The sequence below is a fragment of the Schistocerca nitens genome, chromosome 4 (genome assembly GCF_023898315.1).
Source record: "Schistocerca nitens isolate TAMUIC-IGC-003100 chromosome 4, iqSchNite1.1, whole genome shotgun sequence".
Lineage (NCBI taxonomy): Eukaryota > Metazoa > Arthropoda > Insecta > Orthoptera > Acrididae > Schistocerca > Schistocerca nitens.
Genome location: NC_064617.1, coordinates 399,054,781 through 399,081,771, shown reverse-complemented (window position 1 = coordinate 399,081,771; position 26,991 = coordinate 399,054,781). Strand labels below are relative to the sequence as shown.

The following is a 26,991-nucleotide window of genomic DNA, read 5'->3' as shown; positions in this document are numbered from 1 at the left end:
TGTCCACAGAAACTGCACGTATATATAGATGTATGTATATGTAAATATATGTGTAGTCTATGTTCCAGCATGATCCCGAAACTCCTGAAACAGTTTCAATCAGTCTTACTAGGCATATGTCTTAGTTCCAGGAGATAATTACTGTGAGGAGTGAAACACACCTGTATACACAGGCGGAAGAAAACAGCCATTAAAATTGCTACACCAAGAAGAAATGCAGATGATAAACGGGTATTCATTGGACAAATATACACTCCTGGAAATGGAAAAAAGAACACATTGACACCGGTGTGTCAGACCCACCATACTTGCTCCGGACACTGCGAGAGGGCTGTACAAGCAATGATCACACGCACGGCACAGCGGACACTCCAGGAACCGCGGTATTCATTGGACAAATATACACTCCTGGAAATGGAAAAAAGAACACATTGACACCGGTGTGTCAGACCCACCATACTTGCTCCGGACACTGCGAGAGGGCTGTACAAGCAATGATCACACGCACGGCACAGCGGACACTCCAGGAACCGCGGTGTTGGCCGTCGAATGGCGCTAGCTGCGCAGCATTTGTGCACCGCCGCCGTCAGTGTCAGCTAGTTTGCCGTGGCATACGGAGCTCCATCGCAGTCTTTAACACTGGTAGCATGCCGCGACAGCGTGGACGTGAACCGTATGTGCAGCTGACGGACTTTGAGCGAGGGCGTATAGTGGGCATGCGGGAGGCCGGGTGGACGTACCGCCGAATTGCTCAACACGTGGGGCGTGAGGTCTCCACAGTACATCGATGTTGTCGCCAGTGGTCGGCGGAAGGTGCACGTGCCCGTCGACCTGGGACCGGACCGGACCGCAGCGACGCACGGATGCACGCCAAGACCGTAGGATCCTACGCAGTGCCGTAGGGGACCGCACCGCCACTTCCCAGCAAATTAGGGACACTGTTGCTCCTGGGGTATCGGCGAGGACCATTCGCAACCGTCTCCATGAAGTTGGGCTACGGTCCCGCACACCGTTAGGCCGTCTTCCGCTCACGCCCCAACATCGTGCAGCCCGCCTCCAGTGGTGTCGCGACAGGCGTGAATGGAGGGACGAATGGAGACGTGTCGTCTTCAGCGATGAGAGTCGCTTCTGCCTTGGTGCCAATGATGGTCGTATGCGTGTTTGGCGCCGTGCAGGTGAGCGCCACAATCAGGACTGCATACGACCGAGGCACACAGGGCCAACACCCGGCATCATGGTGTGAGGAGCGATCTCCTACACTGGCCGTACACCACTGGTGATCGTCGAGGGGACACTGAATAGTGCACAGTACATCCAAACCGTCATCGAACCCATCGTTCTACCATTCCTAGACCGGCAAGGGAACTTGCTGTTCCAACAGGACAATGCACGTCCGCATGTATCCTGTGCCACCCAACGTGCTCTAGAAGGTGTAAGTCAACTACCCTGGCCAGCAAGATCTCCGGATCTGTCCCCCATTGAGCATGTTTGGGACTGGATGAAGCGTCGTCTCACGCGGTCTGCACGTCCAGCACGAACGCTGGTCCAACTGAGGCGCCAGGTGGAAATGGCATGGCAAGCCGTTCCACAGGACTACATCCAGCATCTCTACGATCGTCTCCATGGGAGAATAGCAGCCTGCATTGCTGCGAAAGGTGGATATGCACTGTACTAGTGCCGACATTGTGCATGCTCTGTTGCCTGTGTCTATGTGCCTGTGGTTCTGTCAGTGTGATCATGTGATGTATCTGACCCCACGAATGTGTCAATAAAGTTTCCCCTTCCTGGGACAATGAATTCACGGTGTTCTTATTTCAATTTCCAGGAGTGTATTATAGTAGAAGTGACATGTGAGTACATTTTCACGCAATTTGGGTGCATAGATCCTGAGAAATCAGTACCCAGAACAACCACCTCTGGCCGTAATAACGGCCTTGATAGGCCTGGGCATTGAGTCAAACAGAGCTTGGATGGCGTGTACAGGTACAGCTGCCCATGCAGCTTCAACACGATACCATAGTTCATCAAGAATAGTGACTGGCGTATTGTGACGAGCCAGTTGCTCGGCCAGAATTGAGCAGAAGTTTTCAGATGATGAGAGATCTGGAGTCTGTGATGGCCAGGGCAGCAGTCGAACATTTTCTGTATCCAGAAAGGCCCGTATAGGACCTGCAACATGCGGTCGTCCATTATCCTGCTGAAATGTAGGGTTTCGCAGGGATCGAATGAAGGGTAGATCCACGGGTCGTAACACATCAGAAATGTAACGTCCACTGTTCAAAGTGCCGTCAGTGCGAATAAGAGGTGACGGAGACGTGTAACCAATGGCACCCTATACCATCACGCCGGGTGATACGCCATTATGGCAATGACGAATACACGCTTCCAGTGTGTGTTCACCGCGATGTCGCCAAACACCAATGCGACCACCATGGTGCTGTAAACAGAAACTGGATTCATCCGAAGAAATGACGTTTTGCTATTCGTGCCTCCAGGTTCGTCTTTGAGTACACCATCGCAGGCGCTCCTGACTGTAATGCAGCGTCAAGCGTAACCGCATACGTCCATGTTGCTGCATACGTCGTCGAACTGTTCGTGCAGATGGTTGTTGTCTTGAAAATGTCCCCATCTGTTGACACAGGGATCGAGACGTGGCTGCACGATCCGTTACAGCCATGCGGATAAAATGCCTGTCATCTCGACTGCTGGTGATACGAGGCCGTTGGGATCCAGCACGGCGTTCCGTATTACCCTCCTGAACCCACCGGTTCCATATTCTGCTAACAGTTATTAGATCTCGACCAACGCGAGCAGCAATGTCGCGATACGATAAACCGCAATCGTGATAGGCTACAATCCGACCTTTGTCAAAGTCGGAAACGTGATGGTACGCATTTCTCCTCCTTACACGAGGCATCACAACAACGTTTCACCAGTCAACGCCGGTCAACTGCTGTTTGTGTATGTGAAATCGATTGGAAACTTTTCTCATGTCAGCCTGTTGTAGGTGTCTGCACCGGCGCCAACCTTGTGTGAATGCCCTGAGAAGCTGATGATTCGTATATCATAGCATCTTCTTCCTGTCGGTTAAATTTCGCGTCTGTACCACGTCATCTTCGTGGTGTAGCAATTTTAATGGCCAGTAGTGTAATTAATGTTAAGTAATGAAACTTCGAGAATACATTTCTCTAGATAACGTATTTAAGTGATTAACATTGGAGAATCACAGTTTAATGTAAGCGCGAGGTAACCACTGCAGATTTGTAGAGCTGGTATATTAACAACCGGTGCTACGTCAAACTGTTGACCACAAGCATACAGAAGCGCATGCATTGTGTTGTACGGAGTTCCATGCCAGTTGCACGGACGTGGACGGGTAATGTTATTTGCGGGTGACGGTGAAATTGTCGTCCGATGATGTCCTATATGTGCTGGATCGGAGACGGATATGGTGATCGAGTAGGCTAAGGCAACACGTCGACACTCGGTAGAGCGTATTGGGTTACAACAACGGTATGTGGATGTGCATTATCCTGTTGGAAAACACCCCTGAAATGGTGTTCTAGAATGGCAGCACAGTATGTCAGATTACCGTACCGACGTACAAATTTGTAGTCAGAGTGCGTCGGATACCCACGAAAATGCTCCAGCTGTCATACAAAATCGGACTTTAGACCGTAACTCCAGGTGTAGGTCCAGTGTGTCTAGCACGTAGACAGGCTGTTTATGGGCCCTCAACTGGCCGCCTGCTAGCAAACGCATGCGTCAGGACAAGCTTTCATCAGAAAACAAAACAGACTTGCACCTTGCCATCCAATGAGCTCTCGTTAGGCACCATTGAAGGCACAAATGGCGGTCGTTTGAGGTCAGTGTGGAATGCAGGCTACAGGGCGTCTGGCTCGAAACAATCTTTGAAATAACCGATTTCTAACATTTCGTTTTGTCACTGTGATGCCAACTGTTGCTCTAGTGGCTGCTGCAGGTGCAGCACACCGTACACCGAACACGACGCTATGCTCTCTCGGTAGTGCCACGTGGCCGTCCGGAGCCCGGTCTTCAAGCGACCACCGCTGCCAGCATTCATGTGCAGAGGATACATTCCTGCCAAGTCTTTCTGCAACGGTGCAGAAGGAACATCCAGCTGCTTGTAGGCCTATTACACGGCTTCGTTCAAACCAAGCCATGTTCTGATACTGGCGTCTTTGTCACGTTAAAGGCATTCTGCAATTCTCAAAGGTAAGTATCGCTCACGACCGTTACGGCGTGCATTTAAAGCAAACTTGATTTCCATCCTCATAGTGGCACGACTAGCGCCTCTTACGGAACTGGCGCGAAATTTCAATAGACATCGTATTTCAGATGTAGGAACACGCCTACTAACATTCGTTTGTGTGATACAACTCCTGCTTGATGTTTTTTTCCCCCCTTCATTGTATGTGAGGCTGGGGTGTCAAAGGAATGATACGTAAACTTAATGGAACGGACAGTAGGAAATATTTTAATGGGTACTGGAGCCTGCTAGTGGATTTGCCCACAGAAAAATAAAATATCCTTCAAAGCACTTTTTTACTTCTCAATAACTAAATCCCCCTGTTCACAAGTTTCCTTATTTAATCTCAATTGAAGAATTAAAATTTAAAGCATAAAGATTATACACAAATTTTTCCACTGACCACAGATTCAGACCATCAAAACAGTTAAAACCAGTAAATCATTCTACACTCGACACGCAATAAATAAGAAAGTGAGAAGATAAAACACAACTTTTCTCTTGAACATAATTCATCTGAGCACAATATTCAGTGGAACAGACCTATCCTATGAAATGCCAAACAGCTCAATATTTAGCCCAAAACACCTGTACAGTACAGGCTATAAATCATTTGAACACAGTAATAGGAATGACCAGGTAATAGTAAATTGGAACACAAATAACAGGTCTGCCGCCGTAGCTGGTTGCCATCGGAGGACCTGGGTTCGACTCCCGACGCTACCAAGAATTTTTCCTTGGTGGGAGAACTGGTATGGGGTTCACCCAGCCTCTTGATACCAATTGAGGATCTGTTTGAAAGAGAGGTAGGAACACAGTGGTCTGGAAAGTTGGTAAAAGGCCGGGAGAACAGCACTCTGATCCCATTCCAATCCACACCGCATCCGCCTGATACGACAACCCATGGATGACACGGCAGGTGGTCAACATCTCATGGTACTTCAAGGCCTCTACGAGAACACAAACAACGTCTTGTTCCTGTGAACAGTGCATTATTACGCGCCTGTTATTTCCCAAACTGTCCCCTAAGTGATATTAAATCCGAAATGAAAACAATAAACAACTCAGAATAAATTAATCCCCACAGAAAAATGTACACTCATGCTCATAAATTAAGGACAATGCTGATACATTGGAAACAACGCTCTGGTGGGTGGTTTTCGGGTTTAAATCACCTCGGGGTATGACCATGCGATGCATTTGACCTGCGGTCGTCGCACAGTGGCCCTGGCATTATTCCACATATGCAGGGGTGTGTTGTCAGAGTACTGTGCAGCGAGTAAGTGTGCAGACGTTTTCAGACGTGCTAATGGTGCATGTGTCTTCAAAATGGCTCAAAGAACAATTACTGATTACGTTATGACGGGTAGAATACTAGGGCTACTGGAGATAGGTCAAACACAGCAGGTCGTAGCACGGGTCCTCCGTCTGACACAAAGTGTGATCTCAAGATTATGGCAACGATTCCTGCAGACAGGAAACGTGCCCAGGCGCTACAGTGCGGGACGTCCACGGTGTACAACACCACCCGTAGACCGATATCTTACAATCACTGCCCGCAGACTGCCACGGAGAACTGCAGCTAGCCTTGCTCGGGACCTTACCGCAGCCACAGGAACAGTTGTCTCCAGACACACAGTCTACAGACGACTGAACAGACGTGGTTTATTCGCCCAGAGACCTGCAAGATGCATTCCACTTACCCCTGGTCAGAGGAGAGCCCGTAAAGCCTGGTGTCAAGGACACAGTACATGGTCACTGGAACAGTGGTCCGAGGTTATGTTCATGGACGAGTCCAGGTATAGTCTGAACAGTGATTCTCGCCGAGTTTTCATCTGGCATGAACCAGGAACCCGATAACAACCCCTTAATGTCCTTGAAAGGAACTCGTTCGGTGGTCGTGGTTTGATGGTGTGGGGTGGGATTATGATTGGTGCTCGTACACCCCTGCATGTCTTTGACAGAGGAACTGCAACAGGTCAGGTCCATCGGGACGTCATTTTACACCAGTATGTCCGCCTTTTCAAGGGTGCATTGGGTCCCACCTTCCTCCTGATGGATGATAACGCACGGCCCCACCGAGCTGCTATCGTGGAGGAGTACCTTGAAACAGAAGATATCAGGCGAATTGAGTGGCCTGCCTGTACTCCAGACCTAAATCCCATGAGCACGTCTGGGATGCTCTCGGTCGACGTATCACTGCACGTCTTCAAACGCCTACAACACTTCAGGAGCTCCGACAGGCACTGATGCAAGAATGGGAGGCTATACTCCAGCAGCTGCTCGACCACCTGATCCAGAGTGTGCCAACCCGTTGTGCGGCCTGTGTATGTGTGCATGCTGATCATATCCCATATTAATGTGGGGGTACATGCGCAGGAAACAGTGGCGTTTTGTAGCACATGTGTTTCGTTACGGTTTTCTCTACTTAACACCAATTCCGTGGACTTGCAAATCTGTGTCGTGTGTGTTCCCTAAGTGCCTATGCTATTACCGCCAGTTTTGTGTAGTGCCACGTATTGTGGCACCACATTCTGCAATTATCCTTAATTTATGAGCATGAGTGTAATGTGAATCTGTGTCAGTGACTGCCAGTACTTTGTAGAGAATCATTTCTTCTACTGAACTGCTTATACACCTAAATAAGAAGCCTCTATGAAATCATCTTTCACTTGGTTACAGCCAAGGGATTGCGCTGTGGATCATAAAAGTCAGCTAGGAAACAGCCCTGAGCAGAATTCGCGGAAGATCCGTAGGCCCGCTCGAACACATCAAGGAATCTTCCCAGGAGATCAGATTGGACAAAGCTTTGAAGAAAGCCGAATCTGCTCTGACGCCCAAAGTCACAATGCGGATTGTACCTCTAGGCAGTTCGGAAAAAACAGAGACTGATTGTGCCGAGCTGTGTGTGGCCTGAGGATACATGTTGTTTTCTAATAACATTCTAACGCCAAGATCGCAAAATATTTCGTTATTTAAAACAGCCGGTATCGACAGAGTTTGCTCTCACCTCCAGGTCTTAAAAAATCTTTATGTTATGAAACGTGTTTATTTTAAGTTGGACCTCACTCCAATATTCTTAAACCCCGATGATGTCGAAACAGGTTGTTTTAAATAAAGAAATATTTATGTGATCCTGCCTGTAGAATGTTTTTAGCATGTAAAACAGATCACTCCTTCTGTCTTGTCGAAATGAGAAAATCCAAACATTTGTTATGTCAGAGTTCTGAAAGGACTGCTATTGTGGGCAGTTCCGCAAGGTAATCAAAATTCGCCGAAACATATTAGAAAGTGGAATGGCAACAGAAAAGTTTAGGGCACCTTTGAAGACTGTGTGGCACCGCTGCCACCTTCAGGACCTACAGGAAAACCTTTAACGAACTGTAAAAACAACTACCACTGGTTCACCTAAATAATTTAGAAGCAGAAGTAAGAAACACGACTGTGCTTACATAGCTCTGATCTTATCGGCCATCATCCAAACGTACACACAAGGAGAGAGTAGGACGGAGTTTTGGAGTGCCAAGTACAACGAATTTCATAACTGCATGAAAGGTATTCGCAGCTGTGTACGTGAACAACCATCAGCTTTGTAAGGGTATGACGACAATGAAAGTCTGTGCCGGATCGGAACTCGAACCTGGATTTCCCGCTTTATGAGAGCGGCTGCTTTGGCTTTCTGTGCACGACTCACGGCCAGAATCAAACTTCCATTAGTTGTCGTTCCTGCGTCACAACATGCACCCGAACACACGTGATTTAATTCCCGTAGAGGGGAAGACATTTTTAACTGAAAATCCCTGCGCGGTATCGACGGATACACACTATATTGAAGTACCTGTGTTGTGAAGAAGAACGGTGTAGTACAGCAATTTCGTAACTGGTTAAACACCTGAAATAAGGCTAAGGGAGGGGGCTAACGTCTTTTAAAACAACTACTTACTAAACGGCACTTGCAGTACTTGTCATTCAGCCAATCAAATTATGTAATGCCAGAAGACCGCAGAGAACTGAGCCTTCCTTGTCGGGAACAGACTTCAGAAAGCTACTCTTCTTTCTAGGTTATTCAGAACAAACTTTATTCAAATAATATGGATCCAAAAATAACAAATAGACAACGACTTTTGTAAATAAATTTGTACTGAAACGCTAAACGGCAAAAGTCCGCCAAACAAGTTTCGTAATACTCCTACCTCTCGCAATCGTTTTACTGTTCACTTTTCGCACAGTTAACCGTATATCTGTTCATGCACCTAAGGAAGGCATTCCATAATACTTCTTTTCTTCTTTGAACATAGTCTTTTTTATCAGTGACCTCCTTGAATGTGATCGTTTTGTAATATTCTCTTCGATACCCCTTTTCAACGCTCTAATCATTTCCCATCCCTCTATTTCACCAAATGGCATTTTCATCTGAATTACCCCGGGCGTAGTGATTTTAATTCATGAAGCAGAATTTATATTAACTTTAGATACAGTAAGGGCCGTATCAGCTGCTTGCTGGAAGTGCATAACATAACTGCCTTCATCTGAAAGACTTGAAATGGTTACTAATTGCAAGATGTTGCTGTGGCGTTCATTACGCTCAAGCTTTCTTTTAGAGTTACCAGTTTTCTGTTACTTCCCTTTGCTGAATTGGTCATATTGTTTTCACTATGCTGTATAGTGCGAATGATGAAACGCAATTGACAAAATGGCAGGAGAGGGCGAAAGTGTATCATGTCAACTCGTGTAACACATTCTGTTGTTACCTCATTTGCAGGGCCAAGTCACTGGAGTTACCTCTCATACCATCTACTGGCTTTTGTAGCATCTACATGAGCCATCATTGTAGGCAGCTCCTTCAGTACGTAAAAGTCCTCTTTAAACTACACCTAATGAAGTAGAAAACACAATTTGTGTAAAACTGGTACTTAACCGCGTTACATGAAAACCCGTTTATTCTTAAGGAATCCCATGATACAAAGCTGCATTGCGATAATTTATTTACCGCCGGCTTCGGTCTAAGACCATCGTCTTGTACGAAAAATTGGCCAATATGGACCACAGGTCACTCATGTAGAAACGTAAACTGACATTACCCATCAAGTTCCTGAACAATAGCAAGTAGACAACGATTATCGTTTTGACGATAACTGCTAATGCGGGAAAGACATTGACTGTCTTGCTATTGTTCGTGAGCTTGATAGTCAATATGAGTACACGTTTCTGTTTTAGAGATATACGGTTTGTGTTGGTCAATTTTTCGTACCAGCTGATGGTCTTACAAGGAACTCCCTGAGAGCGACATCGCAAAATGCTAATGATGTTTACAGCGTTCGACGCCCCACGTATTTTCTACCATACAGCCACAATATTGGCTGCTAATGGCAACAGCGGACGAGACTGGAGGTAACCAATGGTGAGCACAGCATGAGGCTACGGAGCGTAGTTGAACTGCTTAGTCGACGAGTAACTCACAATAGTGCTACGGTGATAATGGTGTTAAAAGAAAACAGAGCAATGGCAACGATAAACAAAGTAAACATTGCATTATATCTACAACAACAGTTGCCGAAGTTGACATATCGTCAGAAGGGAATCCAAGGAATTCCGCAGAATCAGTAAGAAGTGGCAGAAGAAATATTAGCGATTTGGCAACATGAGTCAGTGGAATGTGTGGTGTCGTACACTCTCAATTGTGCGGACAATTTACATGAGGAGTACAGTGATCAGAAGTGAAATTAACAGTGATTAACACGCTAAGACGAAATGGCTACATGAAAAATGTGAAGACATCGAAAAAGAAATGCTTTCGGAAGGACAGACTCAGCATACAGGAAAGTCAAAACAACCTTCGGTGGCATTAAAAGCCAGGTTGATAACATTAAGAGTGCAACGGGAATTCCACTGTCAAAGGCAGAGGAGAGAGCGGATAGGTGGAAAGAATACATTGAAAGCGTCTATGAGGGGGGAAGATTTGTCTGATGTGATAGAAAAAGAAACGTGAGTCGATTTAGAAGAGCTAGGGGATCCAGTATTAGAATCAGAATTTAAAAGAGCTTTGGAGGACTTAAGATCAAATAAGGCAGAAATGATACGTAACATTCCATCAGAATTTCTAAAATCATTAGGGGAAGTGGCAACAAAATGACTATTCACGTTGGTGTGTAGAATGTATGAGTCAGGCGACATACCATCTGACTTTCGGAAAAGCATCATCCACACAATTCCGAAGACGGCATGAGCTGACAAGTGAGAGAATTACCGCATAACCAGCTTAACAGCTCATGCATCCAAGTTACTTACGAGAATAATATACAGAAAAAAGGAAAAGAAAACTGAGGATGCGCTAGATGACGATCAGTTTGGCTTTAGGAAAAGTAAAGGGACGAGAGAGGCAATTCTGACGTTACGGCTAATAATGGAAGCAAGGCTAAAGAAAAATCAAGACACTTTCATAGGATTTGTCGACCTGCCAAAAGCTTTCGAGAAAGTAAAATGGTGCAAGATGTTCGAAATTCTGAGAAAAGTAGTGGTAAGCTGCAGGGAGAGACGGGCCATATACAATTTGTACAACTGCCAAGAGGGAATAATAAGAGTGGATGACCAAGAACGAAGTGCTCGTATTAAAAAGGGTGTAAGACAAGGATGTAGACTTTCGCCCTACTGTTCAATCTGTACGTTGAGGAAGCAATGATGGAAATAATGGAAAGGTTCAGGAGTGGAATTAAAATTCAAGGTGAAAGGACACAAATGATACGATTCGCTGATAACATTGCTACCCTGAATGAAAGTGAAGAAACATTACGTGATCTGCTGATGGGATGGATAGTCTAAGAAGTACACAGAATGGATTGAGAGTAAATCGAAGAAAGGTTCAAATAGTTCAAATGGCTCTGAGCACTATGGGACTTAACATCTGAGGTCATTAGTCCCCTAGAACTTAGAACTACTTAAACCTAACTAACCTAAAGACATCACACACATCCATGCCCGAGGCAGGATTCGAACATACGACCGTAGCGGTAGCGCGGTTCCAGACTGAAGCGCCTAGAACCGCTCGGCCATACCGGCCGGCAAATCGAAGAAAGAAGTAAGTAATGAGAAGTAGTATAAATAAGAACAGCGAGAAACTTAACATCAGGATTGATGGTGACGAAGTAGATGAAGTTAAGGAATTCTGCTACCTAGGCAGTAAAATAACCAATGACGGACGGAGGAAGGAGGACATCAAAAGCAAACTAGCAATGGGGAAAAGGGCATTCCTGCCCAATAGAAGTATATTAACATCAAACATAGGCCTTAATTTGAGGAAGAAATTTCTGAGAATGTATGTCTGGAGTACAGCATTGTATGGTAGTGAAATACCGGAACAGAAGAGAATCGAAGAATTTGAGATGTGGCGCTATAGACGAATGTTGAAAATTAGGTGGACTGATAAGGTAAGGAATGAGGATTTTCTGCGCAAAATCGGAGAGGAAAGGAATATGTGGAAACCACTGACAAGGAGAAGGGACAGGATGATAGGGCATCTGTTAAGACATGAATGATTTCCATGGTACTAGAGGGAGCTGCAGAGGGCAAAAACTGTAGAGGAAGACAGAGATTGGAATACATCCAGCAAATAATTGAGGACGTAGGTTGCAAGTGCTACTCTGAGATGAAGATGTTAGCACAGGATAGGAAATCGTGGCGAGCCGCATCAAACCAGTCAGAAGAGTGATGATCAAAATAAATAAATAAAAACAAGTGAAAGTGATATACGAACCAGACAGAGAAAGATGAAAATTTACCTTTTAATACTGACAGCCTACAAGACGAAAGTATCAGAACACTCTTTGCGGCCAGGATGGAAAGGAAACTGGTTGAATCATTTGAAGGAAGTACAGAGGAAATATATGACTATATAAAAGCTAATGTGAAAATCATAGCAACAGAGGTGTTGGGTAAAAAAGATAGCAACCACAACCGTGCAGCAGAGTGGTGATCAGAGGAACTAGAGGTCCTCGTTAGAGAAAAACGAAATGCGTTCCTTCAGTGGATGAATGATAAATCAGAAGAAACAAGATCAATATACAAGGAAAAGAAGAATGAAGTGATGAAAAAAATAAGGATGGCAAAAAATGAAGCATGGGAAAGAACATGTGCCAAGGTGAATAGCAAATTAGGATTTGGGAGAGCAAAAGAAGCATGGTCAGTATTGAAAGGGCTTCGACAGGATACAAAAAGCAAAACTAATCTCCAACTGAAAACACAAAAGGAATGGGAAGAGTATTTCCAAAAATTATTAAATGAGGAAAGAGAAGAATATCTAGAAGAAGGAACAGTGGAAGAAAGAGGACATGAAGATGATGAGATCCAGATTTTAGAAAGCGAAGTACTTCAGGCGCTGAGAACAGGAAAGAATGGTGAATCACCAGGCAATATCAATCTGGAGTGTCTGAAATATGGGGTGACAAAATTGTGAAACTGATAACACAGCTCTTCAACAAAATGATACATGGAGATTCACTACCCAACGAGATGAAGCTAGGTTACATTAATACAATATTTAAGAAAGGGGATCGCAAAATTTGTTCAAACTATCGAGGAATTTGTGTTACAAATACATTAATGAGAATTTTTGCGAAAGTAATTAAAAACAAACTGGAAAAAAATTTTAGAACCCAAGAAGAACAATGTGGATTCACGGCTGGGAGATCATGTGTAGACCATATTTTCACATTACGACAGATTTTGGAGAAACATAGGGAAAAATAAAAAAATATGGGATTAATTTTCATAGATCTAGAAAAAGCGTATGATACTGTTCCAAGAAAATTACTTTGGAGAGCACTACATATGTCAAACATAAACTCTTCCTTGATTAAAATAATACAACAGATGTATAAAGATAACATTTGCCAAGTGAAAGTTGGTAATAAACTTTCACAGAAATTTAGAACAAGCAAAGGCCTTTTACAGGGCTGTCCCACGTCACCATCATTATTTAAAATCTATATAGATATTAGCCTTAGAACATGGTCTCGTAAATGTAATAGTATGGGATTAGAAATAAGAGATGGAGTTTACCTACACCATTTATTATTTGCTGATGATCAAGTGGTCGTAGCACAAGATGGGGAGGATGCTAATTATATGTGCAATCAACTAGCAGTAGCATACAGAACTTGGGGTTTGAAGATTAATTACCAAAACACAGAATACTTGACTAATGATTCAGATGAGCTATACATTGAAGGAAAGAAAATCAAAAAGATAAACACTTTCTGTTATTTGGGATCCATTTCAGAAATCGAGGGAAAATCAGAGTCAGAAATCAACAAAAGAATTATTAGCGGACGGAAGGTGATTGGGATGCTTAGCTCAGTCCTATGGAGCAGGAATCTAATCAGCAGAACTAAAAAATTAATACACAAATCCATATTAGAGAGTGTGGTTCTGTATGGAACGAAGACCTGGACAATTAACATGAAGCACATTAAAAAATTACAAGCTCTAGAGATGGACTTTTGGAGAAGATCGGCAAGAATTTCCAGGAAAGAAAAGATAAGGAACACCGAAGTAATAAGGAGAATGGAAATAAAAGAAAGAATATATGACGTAATGGATAGGAAAAAATTACAGTGGTACGGGCATGTACGACGAATGGAGAAAACCAAAATACCAAAATTGATACTGGAGTGGAAATCGGAGGGGAGAAGAAGAAGAGGACGACCAATGACCACCTGCTCCAAAATGTACAGCACACAATGAGGAGAATGGGTGCAGAGGAAGAGGACACACAAGATCGAAACACCTGGAGAAATATTTTGAGAATACAGCGATTGTCCTCCACTACGTTTCACTGGGAACGGATTTTTGGCTCCCTGTCCGACAGGTATGACGAACTACAAGGCCCGACACCTGTTTCGATATCACTTTCTATATTATTTTGAGCTTTTCCTCATTACAGAGGCTTATCTCCAACATAATAATTTACTTGGAAATTACGATATAAACAATAAACTTGTCAACAAAGTCGCAGCCGATGAAAAGGGTGCCACACATCAAAAGCAGCAGCTCGAGATCACTGCGGCGGCTGATGTGCAGTAATGAACGCGACTTGGCCCGCCGAAGTGCTGACGGCGACGCGCTTGCTTCCATGGCTGCCATCTCCGGAAGCTGCACAGGGTGGTGGCGCAGCAATACTTTGACTTGCACCGGCCTCTACCCGCCCGCCGCTTACCGATCTGTGTGGTTTCGAAGATGAGGCAGACGTCCACAGCCTAGTCGCGCAGAAACTGCTGAAACTCGCCATCCCGGGCGGATGCAGTCTGCGGCCAGACGCAAGCAGTGAGTCCCGTTATTGGACTATTAGCCGTTGGTGGGAACTGGAGATGCTGTTGTGATGATGGCGTGGACAGCCGACTACACTACAGACACGATCATTGTGGGAAGCTGTGTGATGATCAGCTGCGACATCGCCTTGAGATCAGATCCGTCACTCGCTGCAGGTGCCTCCTCTTGGTGTGGAGTGGAAGTCTTCGACCAGTGCCGAACGGCGTGCTGTGGGGTGGCAGGTCCAATGGGCGCTCCCTCCAACGTCCGCGCCAGCGGCTAACTCTGGCTAGCTCTGAGCGTTCCGTTGGCAGTCCGTTCCCAAGCACATCTGCCACGGCAGGCATACTTCGCTTTCTGGACTTTGGGAGAGGCGGGGGAGGGGTGGGAAAGCTCGCAGTTGCCCTTGCAGTAACACCAACCTTCTTCCTGGCTACAGCGGCATGGAAGACGCCAGTTGTCGTCTCGTTTTGGGGCTGCGAGCCTGAAGGCAATGCAGCCACAGTAGTTCACCACGTGTTTCTCCCGCAATTGCTGCTGTTCGGCGCGTCAGTCTTCGGTATCATAAGCTGCGACATAGTCGCTGATGAAACCAGCGATCCAAGAAGTGTAGAATTAATTTCTGTTATTCCCGTCAATGATCACAAAACGTTTGATCTACGTCTGGGGACCAAACTTTTTATCAGGATTGACAGAATAAAAGAAATTGATTCTAGTCTTCGGTATGTTGCAGTCCATGCTGTGATGGTTGCCCTCACACGTCACACAGCGTGGGGACAAGTTGCAGATCCGAGCGATGTGGTCTAGACTCTGGAAGATGAAGCATTATGGTTGCCTGCTTCTTCTGCAGAATTTCTGGAGTCACCCAACTTTCGCGTTGGCCTGGCAGATCTTCCTGATCACCACGTTGTCATCGAGGAGGGCCAGGAAGAGCGGCCTTTCTGAGTTGATCCAGGGTGTACTGAGCAGCGCATCTCTCGTAGCAGCTCCCTCAGGTAACCAGGGTCCACACTGGTGAGCACCTTGCGAAACACCACCTTAAGGGTCTTCACTGATTGTGAGGAGTAGATAAAGAAGTGCAGGCTCTCCATATATACGAAGCCCATTACACTACAGTCTTGCACAGCTCGCGCCCAAACACGCGAGTCGTGAAGTTGCCCTTCATTGCAACTTTCACCTGGAATTGTGCTCGTAGCTTAGCTTAACGAAGCTATCGTTATCTGGAGGCTGCTGGATCCTGGTACCTTTCTTCTATGCCTTCTGGTGAGTACACACTGTGGGTGCGCTAGTGGCAGCACTAGAGGCCAATGGTTTGGATGTGATGGCATCACTGTGTGTGCAGCGTTTGTTGCAGTCGATGTGCACTCCGAAGTAGAGCCGTCACATGCGGCAATTGGCAGAGAAAGCTCGACGCTTGGTCCTCGACTGGCAGTCTCTGGTGGCGCGTGTGAAGTCGAAACGTCGTCTGCTGGCGGTATTTTGTGGTGGTGGTGGTGGGGGGGGGGGGGGATGCTTCTGGAAACTGGTCGCAGTCCTCCCACATCAAGCACACGAACTACAGCATGCGAAGACGTGCTTCCGTCCGCCAATAGCGCGTATAGTTTTCTGTGTGCATCACTCGATGCTTCTGATCGAGGGAGAGCACATTTTGGAAAGTGTTGCACATCCGAGGTGCTACCGTCCCCACTTGGACGCGTTGTTGTCGCGTGCATGGTCGCAGGCGCGTCTTCTGAGCTAGCGGTCCTGCTTAGCTCCTGCCTCGACGTCACCACTCATCCCAATTGCTTACGCCTGTGACGTCACTGGAACCTATCATACGTTGACTGTGTGTTCGACGCACGTACTTCCGCCTTGCAACCGTTGGCTCCCACACCACGCTGAGCTATAGACCACCGTCTCTTTTAAAAGTGTCGTCAGATACTCTTATTTGATTTGCTTCTTTTATTACATGGTCTTAGTAACCGTTGGTTCGGGCCACGACAGAAGTGTGTAAAACTGTTATGGCTGGCTCTGAGCACTATGGGACTCAACTGCTGAGGTCATTAGTCCCCTAGAACTTAGAACTAGTTAAACCTAACTAACCTAAGGACATCACAAACATCCATGCCCGAGGCAGGATTCGAACCTGCGACCGTAGCGGTCTTGCGGTTCCAGACTGCAGCGCCTTTAACCGCACGGCCAAAACTGTTATGTACAGCGGGGTAGGCTAAAGCAGGTTTTTCAGGGTTGCATTGTTCTGCTTGTCAGGCGTAAGACTGCCCGCTCTCTTAGGCTATTCTGTACTCTTCAGGTGTCGGCCAAGCTACCCCAAAAAATCTGCATCAGTTGAGCATGCTCCAAAAAAATGGTTCAAATGGCTCTGAGCACTATGGGACTTAACTTCTTTGGTCATGAGTCCCCTAGAACTTAGAACTACTCAAACTTAACTAACCTAAGGACACCACACACATCCATGCCCGAGGCAGGATTCGAACCTGCGACCGTAGCGGTCGCGAGGTTCCAGACTGTAGCGCCTAGAACCGCTCGGCCACTCCGGCCGGCGAGCATGCTCCAGAAGATGGTCACCAAATCAAATTTGACCACATCTCCACAGTCGCTCGCACTAAGGGCTTTATTATTAAAGAATCATTTATTATTAAATCCTGTATTATTAAAGAAGCCATTGAAATCCGGTTTCGCAGGACAGAGCGGATCAGGTTGTGGAAAGGGGCCAAGGTCAATTACTGTTAGTTATACAAGAACACACAACTTTATTCCTCGAACCAATGCACAGTTTTCTCTTTAAAACAACAAAGATCAATTCACGGCTGAAGGCCCCAGTAACTTCTCCTAAATAAGTGTAAGTGATTTCTTCTAAAACACTAGGATTTAGAGTACCGGCTGAAGGCCTTACTTAAGTAAAATTGCAATATCTTCTCGGCTAAAGGCCGAAATAATATTTCAGAACAGCCAAGGAAATTCTTTAAAAGCCAAGCATTTACAAATTTCCGCTAAGGGCCATATTAAGGAAAATCCAAATTAATTCTTTGGCTGAAAGCCCAAAAAAAATTTTTTTACGTAATAAAAGAGAGGCGTTAAAGATAAGCTTTTACACAGTGCAACAGAAAAACGTCTTAAGAAAACGTGAAGTATCTTGTCGGCTGAAGGCCCAAGCAATTACTCAAGAATAATAAAAGACAAGCTTAAGATAAACATTTACAGAACACGGCTGGAGACCGTTTCAAGAATTCAAGATAATTAAAGAGAAACCTTACAGACAAGGATTTACATATTAAAGTCACAGATTCTGAAATAAACTCGGCTGAAGGCCTAAATACAGAGCAACAAGAATTTTAAATGAAACGCGGCTGAAGGCCTAATTTTAAAATAGTTGACATGAAGTTCGTCTGAAGGTCATATACTAAACATAAAACAGACAACATTAATACACAGCTGAAGGCCTGGCACAGTACCCCCGACCAAATAAAATTACAATTACATACAACGAACAGTAGTGCTCAGGAGTGTTCCAAGGGTCGGCCTGGGGAGGAAACTCTGAGCACAGTTTAGGTGAGGCAGGCAGCCAAGCGTAACACTAAACAATCGGGTGGCAACACGACCTAGGGACGGCTGAAGAACCAACCAACAACCTAATCAACTCCCTTCCACCCGATACAGTCGCTGCTCTATTTCAACCGACCGACTGACTACTCCAGTACGCAGACAGCATTCATCTGCTCAGTGGAAATCACAAAAGCTGCACACGGCTCCATGCAAACACACTTGCACAAGAACTCGAACAATCTTAAAAGCTATCACTGTGGAACAACAAGGACGAATCAATTCGACACACAGAGAGCTTCCACAAGCGTTGGACGACCAAATACACGTCGTCCGATGAGACGACCGACCGAATGACCAACCCAGGTCGTTCTCACTGAAGTTACGTGCAACGGTCGGGCGAGTCTTGGCTGTCCGAAACTGACTGCAGCTCCAACCCGACTCAACTCGATGTCCGTTCGGAATTCGGAGACACGGCGACCCGGGCACACTGGCTCGGACCCAACCATGCAGAGGTAGATCTTGCCCATTGGCCACGACATCTCTGCACAAGGAAGGAACCGACCCATGTCCGGCAAGATGACCAACTGACGAGGCCCAGAAACGGTCAGAAGACCAAATACACGTCGCTCGATGACACGACCAACCGAACGACCAACCAACGGTCGTCCCGCTCCAATCTCCTTCCGTCGGACAGTTCATGTGTGTCGCCAGAGGTCGTCGAGCACTGGCTGTCCGCACCTCACTGGCGCTCCGTTCCCGACTGCTGTTCCGTCCTCGACTGTTGCTGCGTGCCCGACTGAGCTCCCAACTGAACTCCAGACGCACGACGACCCAGAAATACTCGCGGTCGCTCCAGAGATAGTACGGCGGTGCACTTATCGATAAGTGCTGCTGCTGCCACTCACGGGCAAGCAAACGAACAACTTAGTGACGCCAGTAAATCGAATTAAAAGGAAAACGAGACCACAGAACCATAAAAACAAGATGATGAGCAATAAACGGCATGACCGCGAGCCACGCACGGCTCAGCTATTATTAAAGAAGCCTTTGAAATAAAAATTCTGACAGTTATCTCAGTAGTGACAAATAATGATACTAGGTTTCAGCTCAGCGGTTTGGTTATATACGAGAACAAGCACTTAATTGATGTCAAGACCCCTAAATTGGTAGCAAGGACATGAAATGAGGGTGGATTAAGAAAGAATGAGAAAGCCGGCCGCGGTGGTCTAGCGGTTCTGGCGTGCAGTCCGGAACCGCGCGACTGCTACGGTCGCAGGTTCGAATCCTGCCTCGGGCATGGATGTGTGTGATGTACTTAGGTTAGTTAGGTTTAAATAGTTCTAAGTTCTAGGGGACTGATGACCCCAGATGTTAAGTCCCATAGTGCTCAGAGCCATTTGATCCATTTGAAAGAATGAGAAAGGAAATCGGCTGTGCCCTTTTCAAAGGAACCATCCAGGCATTTGGCTGGAGTGATTTAGGAAAATCACGGAAAACCTAACTCTGAATAGCCAGATGAGGTTTGAACCGTCATCATGCCGAATGCGAGTCCAGGGTGGTAACCACTGTGTTGTATCCTGCCCACTCGCCAAATATGGGATGCCTGGGAAATCTGCTTTCTCGGATCGCTGGACAACAAACAATTCAAGCAAATCGTATTAATGAAGTTTATTACAAAATGAAATGATTACACTATTTAACTTAGTGAAATACAGATGTGTTGCAAACAAAGGGCGACAGACAAAATAAGAAATCTCTTCAGAATACACAATGCTACATAGTAGAAGCAAAATGACTTGTCTTAGTGCTATTCTTGAACTCGCTGCTGTAGAACTCTCAGAACTCGGTAGTCTTCAGTTGAGCCGCGGCCAGTCGGATGCAGCGCTTATGTTCTCGTCACGTAGACGCTGCCGTCGCGGTGTCGCCCTAGAGAGAGATCGGTCCGCGTGCAACTTCTTCACAGCCTTCTCTGCTCTAACGTTCCCGGCCGACGTACCGGCGCTTGCCTTTACACTGGAGCACACTGCGCCACGTCACTCGATTAGGACGGAATTGACGCCAGAGATGGTTCCACAGATGTTCTGTCGGAGACAGCTCTGGCGATCTAGATGGCCACGCGATAACCTCGACATCAAGCAGAATGTCCGGAGCGACGCGTGTCGTATATAGAGGAGCATTGTCCTGCGGAAAAAAAGCACCACAATGCTGTCGCAAGATGGGTAACACACGAGGAGCAGGACGTCCGCAGCATACCGCTGTGTCCCACCCATCAGTACCGGCCACGACCTGGAGTCATATCCGATGGCTCCCCACAGCCTGACGCCAGAAATAATACCGCTGTACCTCTGCAAGACACTGACAGGATGGGACATCTCCAAAAGCCACTATCATATTCGCTGACGACGACGGGCCAGTGTAGTGCAGAACCGCGATTCATCACTATACCGCTACAAACTCTGTCAGCTGTGCTGTAGTTTCAATAGCAACCTGTGCATTGGAGCGTAATTCGCTAGTGCAGCTGTTGGTAGTCTCCGACCATCTACATCGACAGTTCGAAAGCCACCTGACGTTGTGTGGCGGAGGGTGCGGGGTATTCCATAGAGTCCATTACTTGTTCTTGGATGGCAGGCGTAAATGTGAAGAGTTTATAATATACTTGCAGCGCAGTATAGTCGTCCCTCTTGTCCTGGACCGACGTGGTCGACTGGATGCTTAACGTTGAGTATGCCTACCGCCACGTTCTCATGCATTACAACATGGGATCCCTGTCACAGCTGAATGTCCCACAAATTTGAATATTCCACTATTCGGCCCGCGGCCGATTGGATAATCACAATGAGGCTTCTTCCAAACTATGTTAGGCGCTCATAACGCTGTCCCACACGACTACAAGGCATCTACACTCTGTGATCAAAAGTATCCGGACAAATGGCTGAGAACGACTTACAAGTTCGTGGCGCTCTCCATCGATAATGCTGGAATTCAATATGATGTTGGCCCACCCTTAGCCTTGATGACACCTTGCAATCTCGCAGGCATACGTTCAATCAGGTGCTGGAAGGTTTCCTGGGGAATGGCAGCCCATTCTTCACGGAGTGCTGCACTGAGGACAAGTATCGATGTCGGTCGGCGAGGCCTGGCACGAAGTCGGCATTCCAAAACATCCCAAAGGTGTTCTATAGGATTCAGGTCAGGACTCTGTGCAGGCCAGCCCATTACAAGGATGTTATTGTCGTGTAACCACTCCGCTACAGGCCGTGCATTATGAACAACAGGTGCTCGATCGTATTGAGAGACGTAATCGCCACCCCCGAATTGCTCATCAACAGCGGGAAGCAAGAAGGTGCTTAAAACGTCAATGTAGGCCTGTGCTGTGATAGTGCCACGTAAAACAACAAGGGGTGCAAGTCCTCTCCATGAAAACCACGACCACACCAGAACACCACCGCCTCTGAATTTTACTGTTGGCACTACATACGCTGGCAGATGATGTTCACAGAGCATTTTCCATACCCACAACCTGCCATCTGATCGCCACATTGTGTACCGTGATACGTCACTCCACACAACGTTTTTTCAGTGCTCAATCGACCAATGTTTACGCTCCTTACACCAAGCGAGGCGTCGTTCGGCATTTACCGGCGTGGTGTGTGACTTATGAGCAGCCGCTCGACCAAGAAATCCAAGATTTCTCACCTCCCGCCTAACTGTCGTAGTTCGTAGTACTTGCAGTGGATCCTGATGCAGTTTGGAATTCCTGTGTGATGGATAGACGTCTCCCTATTGCACGTTACGACCCTCTTCAACTGTCGGCGGTCTCTGCCAGTCAACAGATGAGGCCAGACTGTACGCAATTGTGCTGTACGTGTCCCTTCACGTTTCCGCTTTACTATCACATCGGAAACCTAAGAATGTTTAGGAGTGCGGAGATCTCGCGTACAGATTTATGACACAAGTGACAACAAATCACTTGAGCACGTTCGGGGTGCGCGAGTTCCGTGGAGGGCTGCTCTCTCACGATGTCTGATGACTACTGAGGTCGCTGATATGGAGTATCCGGCAGTAGGTGGGAGCACAATGCACCTAATATGAAAAACGTGTTTTTTTCTGGGCGTTCGGATACTTTTGATCACGTAGTGTATGTGTACTTCACGCTGATCAGTGAAGTTCTGACGCTGTTAATGTCGCTTATATACCCTACCCTGCCTGGTAACACCACTCAACACGAACAACGCTAATGCATTCCGGTGCCCGTTGTAGATGCCATAGGGAATTGCAACTCCAATTATTTACTAATCGCCAATGTTGTGTAGGTGTACGAAGTTACATCGACATCCGTCCCTGTCTTCTGGGTGCTTTATTTTAGTGCATATAGAACGCACTAATGATGCCTAAACACGTGAACTGTGAAAAAAGGCTGACAATGTAATCAGCTTAGTCGTATCAAGCGGGTCGGGAGGTAATGAGGGGGACAAGTACTGCTTACTGTTTTGTGCCTCACCGTCGCTGCCATCTTATACATTATTTCTTAAGTCAACATCCTCTTTTTTACACGTACTAATCGTGTAAGACTAAATTAGGTATCTTTAGAAAGGTGTTTTAACCTGCTTCTGACATTGTGTAACTATTTTTCACTTACACTTACTATTTATGGAAAATTTTAACATAAAAGAGACAGCGAATGAGACGAAATAGTAAATAAAGTATTCCAACCAACGTCATTAAAGCCGGAAATGTGAAGGAATTTATCACCACATCAATATTGTGCCCAAAGAATAAAGATGGAAGATTGCACTAAAGCAAATGAAAAATTTTTGAAGAACATTGTGGAGGGAAATGAGAAGATTTACTAGAGTTGTGACTCTGTACAGTTCGAAGAGAGATTGACAATCGGTTGTATCCTGTAGAATTCTTACGTTAGGATTACCGCCACACATACGTCTACTAAAGAACAACAGTACTGCCTTCTTGGTAAGAAACCTGAACGCTAAACAGGGCTTAGTCAATGGAAGTCGGATGATTATAACAAAACTCAATGAAATTACAATTAATGCTCAGCTGCTCGACACCGGGAAAAATGCTGTAATACCACGGATAAACTTTACATCGTTTGATACAAACCTGCTTTTTCAGCTGGCAAGAAGTTGCCTATTATAATTGATAACACTATGATCAAGTCGCAGAGACAAATGCTTCAAAGAGCAGGATTGAATTTACCAAATCCCATGTGTACTTACGAACAATTGGATGTAGCCTTTTCAAGAGTAATTAAATCAAATGACATATTTTTATCGCTTAAAGAAAGTGAAAAACAAAAAGTACACGAAGATTACATTCTTACGTTAAACATTGTTCACACGAGCTTTGGTTACGCTATGTAATCAATTTTTGTCAAAATTACGTGCATGGAAACGTGTACAGAATGATGTATCATAAATTCATGATTATTATTTCATGTTGTTCGGATCAGTTGAAAGATGTTTTCTCTTCATTTCCACAAGCACCCCTACCTCAACGACACTTATTGTAACTACTGTAATTATTTAAAACTATAAAGGTCCCTTCCGCCATAGTTCTTGACAACTTACTGTACACACAACATAAGTGTTCCCTCGAGGGGTTTCCGTAGGTAAGAAAATCATTCATCCGTATATGTCGTTTGTTGATAAATAATTCCTTCCACGAGAGAAATAACTAAAGTTGGTACACATATATCGTTACACATATGCCTTACTGTCAGGCAACAACCACTCTGGGCATAAGAACCACCCTCCTATCAAAGGGGTGGAGGTGGAAGAGAAAATGAAGCGTGAATTTCCAGATTTCGTTGATCCAGTATTTGAGAATCAGAGCACTTAGCGACGTGCAACAGACTTTACACATCATTTCAAACCTTTACGAAATTTTTTTCTCGCTGACAGCTCCTACAAAATGATGGAAAGAAAAATGTTTACCGCTTACTATTTTTCCGCCGTTCATGAAAGTGCTACATGAGGCATGACGTTATAACTGGTTACTTCTTTACTACAACCTGTATTTGCGACTTATTTTACAGACAGTATACACATACATTCACTAAATGTACGAGCAAAATTATATCATTGTACGACACACCGTTCAGGAGATATTACGTCACAAACAGTGAGATGTGTGAAAAACACCCGCACCGTGCCCATCGTTCAAGTTACTTCGTTGTTCATAACTCTATTCGCAACATATGTTACAGACAGTGCCCACATATGCCTCTGAGTCTCTGAGTGTACCTACAAAATTATATCATTGCGTGAGACGTAGTTCAGAAGTCTGTATTTGCAATTCGAGTATTAGCAGAATAGGCGACATAAAAATGAAAAAGCTTGCATACTTTGCCTACTTTCATTCCATAATGTCATATGGTATAATATTTTGGGGTAACCCTTCAAGTCAAACAAAAGTTTTCAGAGTCCAAAAGTGTGTAATACGTATTATTTGTGGAGTAAATTCACAGACGTCCTGTAGAAACCTCTTCAGCGAACTGGGTATACTAACTACTGTCTCTCAGTATATTTACTGCTTAACGAAATTTGTCCTAAATTCCAACAAACTGCTCAGTTCATATATACAATACCAGGAACAAAAATTATCTGCACAAGGACTTAAAAGCACTTGCTTTAGTTCAAAAAGGGGTCCACTACTCAGGAACACTCATCTTCAATAATCTGCCAGCAAACATAAAAAATTTGGTTACAAATAAAGATCAGCTTAAAAGGAGCCTGAAAGACTTACTAGTGGCCAACTCCTTCTACTCCATTCACGAATTTTTTGATAGAAACAAATAATGTATTGTATATATTCATACTGTTAGTATTGTTATTTCAGCTTTAAAAAAAATAAAATAAAAAAAAATTGACATGTTCCACATCCATGAGGATCTCCTCAGCACGGATCTATGGAACGAAAAACTAATCTAATCTAATCTAATCACAGTAATGACGTCATAGACATTAAGAGGGGTACGGGGCTGGTCAGACAGCTATAAGTAAATACCTGGGCAATGCCGGATTTCACCAGTGGAGCCGAAATACTATTATTTCTACGTGCTTCTCTTTTCGTGCACCAAAGATCAGTTATAACAAACTTATGCTTCTCCTTCTGTTAGTACTCCAGCGCAGAATCTCAACAGCAACACTTCCTTTTTTTTTTTTTTATCCTCGCCAATATTGCTGTGATTCCGTATGGATAAGTCTTTATTGTTGCACCCCCTGGCGTAAGCCGACCGCTACTCGGGTTCAATTAACGCAGAGAGTAGGAAAGGGAAACGTCGCAGGGCGGCCTTATCGCTGCACGGACGCCACGCTTTTGTGGGCAGCACGCGCCGCAGGGAGAGACGCCGCCGCAGCAGCCGGCAGCTCGGCTCAACTAACGAGCTGCCGTGGCGCCACAGACGTCATTTCCGGCGCCGCCTCTGACGTCACGCGCCCGCCCTCCCAATTCTGCCGGGGCGCGGGCGACGCTGATCGCACCCGCCGGAAGCTGTCGGGCGTCTCCGGACCGCCGCTGCGCAGGCACTACGCTGATTCAATTAACTTCCGCTCTTCCGACAAGTGAACGTGCGTGTGACAACAAGTGACAACTTACCGGTGACGTCTGCCGTGTAAGCGTGTTAGGCGCCGACAGAAACGCTAGACGTTTAGCTGTCGTCCCGCTTCCTGACATGAGATACGAGAAGAACCTGAAAAGCTAGCATAATGACGGGTTTGATACGAGGATCGTTCAATAATCAATGCGACACATTTTTTTCGAGCTCACTTTCGCTCCAAAAAACGCGGAATTTGTTGTGGGACATGGTGGAATATTCCCGCTGCAGCCCCTGCAGTTTCACGAATTTCCGAAAGGTCTTGGCGCTTTACGTAGTCTTCAACATGGCTTCTATGACAGACATGCGTTCCAAGAAGAGAGATGCCACTGAGTTTTTTCGGGGGGAAAGTCAGAGCATCGCAAGTATTCATAGACGCTTGCAGGATATCTAGGGAGACCTGGCAGTGAACAAAAGCACATTGATTGAGTCGTTGGGCAAAGCGTCATCGTCATCGCAACAAGGACGCGCAAACCCGTCCGATCTTCCGCGTGCTGGCCGACCGCTCCTGCAATGTTGGAACGTGCAGACACTCTCATTCGAGATTATCGACGGATCACACTCAAAACTATCGACCACCAACAACGTACTCAAAGGTGTGTCTCCGCTGGGTTCCTCGCCGCCTTACAAAAGACCATAAAGAGCAACGAAGAATCATCTGTACGGAACTGCTTGCGCGCTATGAGGCTGGTCGTGACAATTTATTGTTGAACATCGTCACAGGCGATGAAACATGGGTTCATCACTTCAAACCGGAAACAAAATGGCAGTCCACGGAGCGGCGCCACAGCACCTCTCCACCGAAGGAAAAGTTCAAAGCTGCGGTCTCAACATGGTGACGGTCTTCTGAGACTCTGAAGGGATTATTCTGTTTGATGCCCTTCTTCGTGGTGCAACAGACAACTCTGAAGTGTATTGTGCTACCATTAGGACCCTGAAGAAACGATATCAACGTGTTTGTCGCCAAAAAATGCAAACGAACTTCTCCTTCTTCGTGACAACGCAAAGTCTCACAAAAGCCTGAGCACTCTAGAGGAGCTCACAAAACTTCATTCAACTGCCCCAATATCGCAATTTATACAGTACACTATATGGTCAAATGTATCCAAACACCCCCGAAAACATACATTTTTAATATTAGCTGCATTTTGCTGCCACCTACTCCCAGGTACTCCATATTAGCAACATCAGTAGTCATTAGACATCGTGAGAGAGCAGAATGGGGTGCTCCGTGGAACTCACGCACTTCGAACGTGCTCAG

The 26,991-nt window shown here is 45.7% G+C and overlaps 1 protein-coding gene across 1 annotated transcript in view; it reads left to right on the top strand.

Annotated features, from left to right (window-relative positions):
* Positions 1–26,991, top strand: part of LOC126252336 (transmembrane protein 117-like) — a 559,109-nt gene that overhangs the window by 268,024 nt on the left and 264,094 nt on the right. The window lies entirely within an intron of this gene.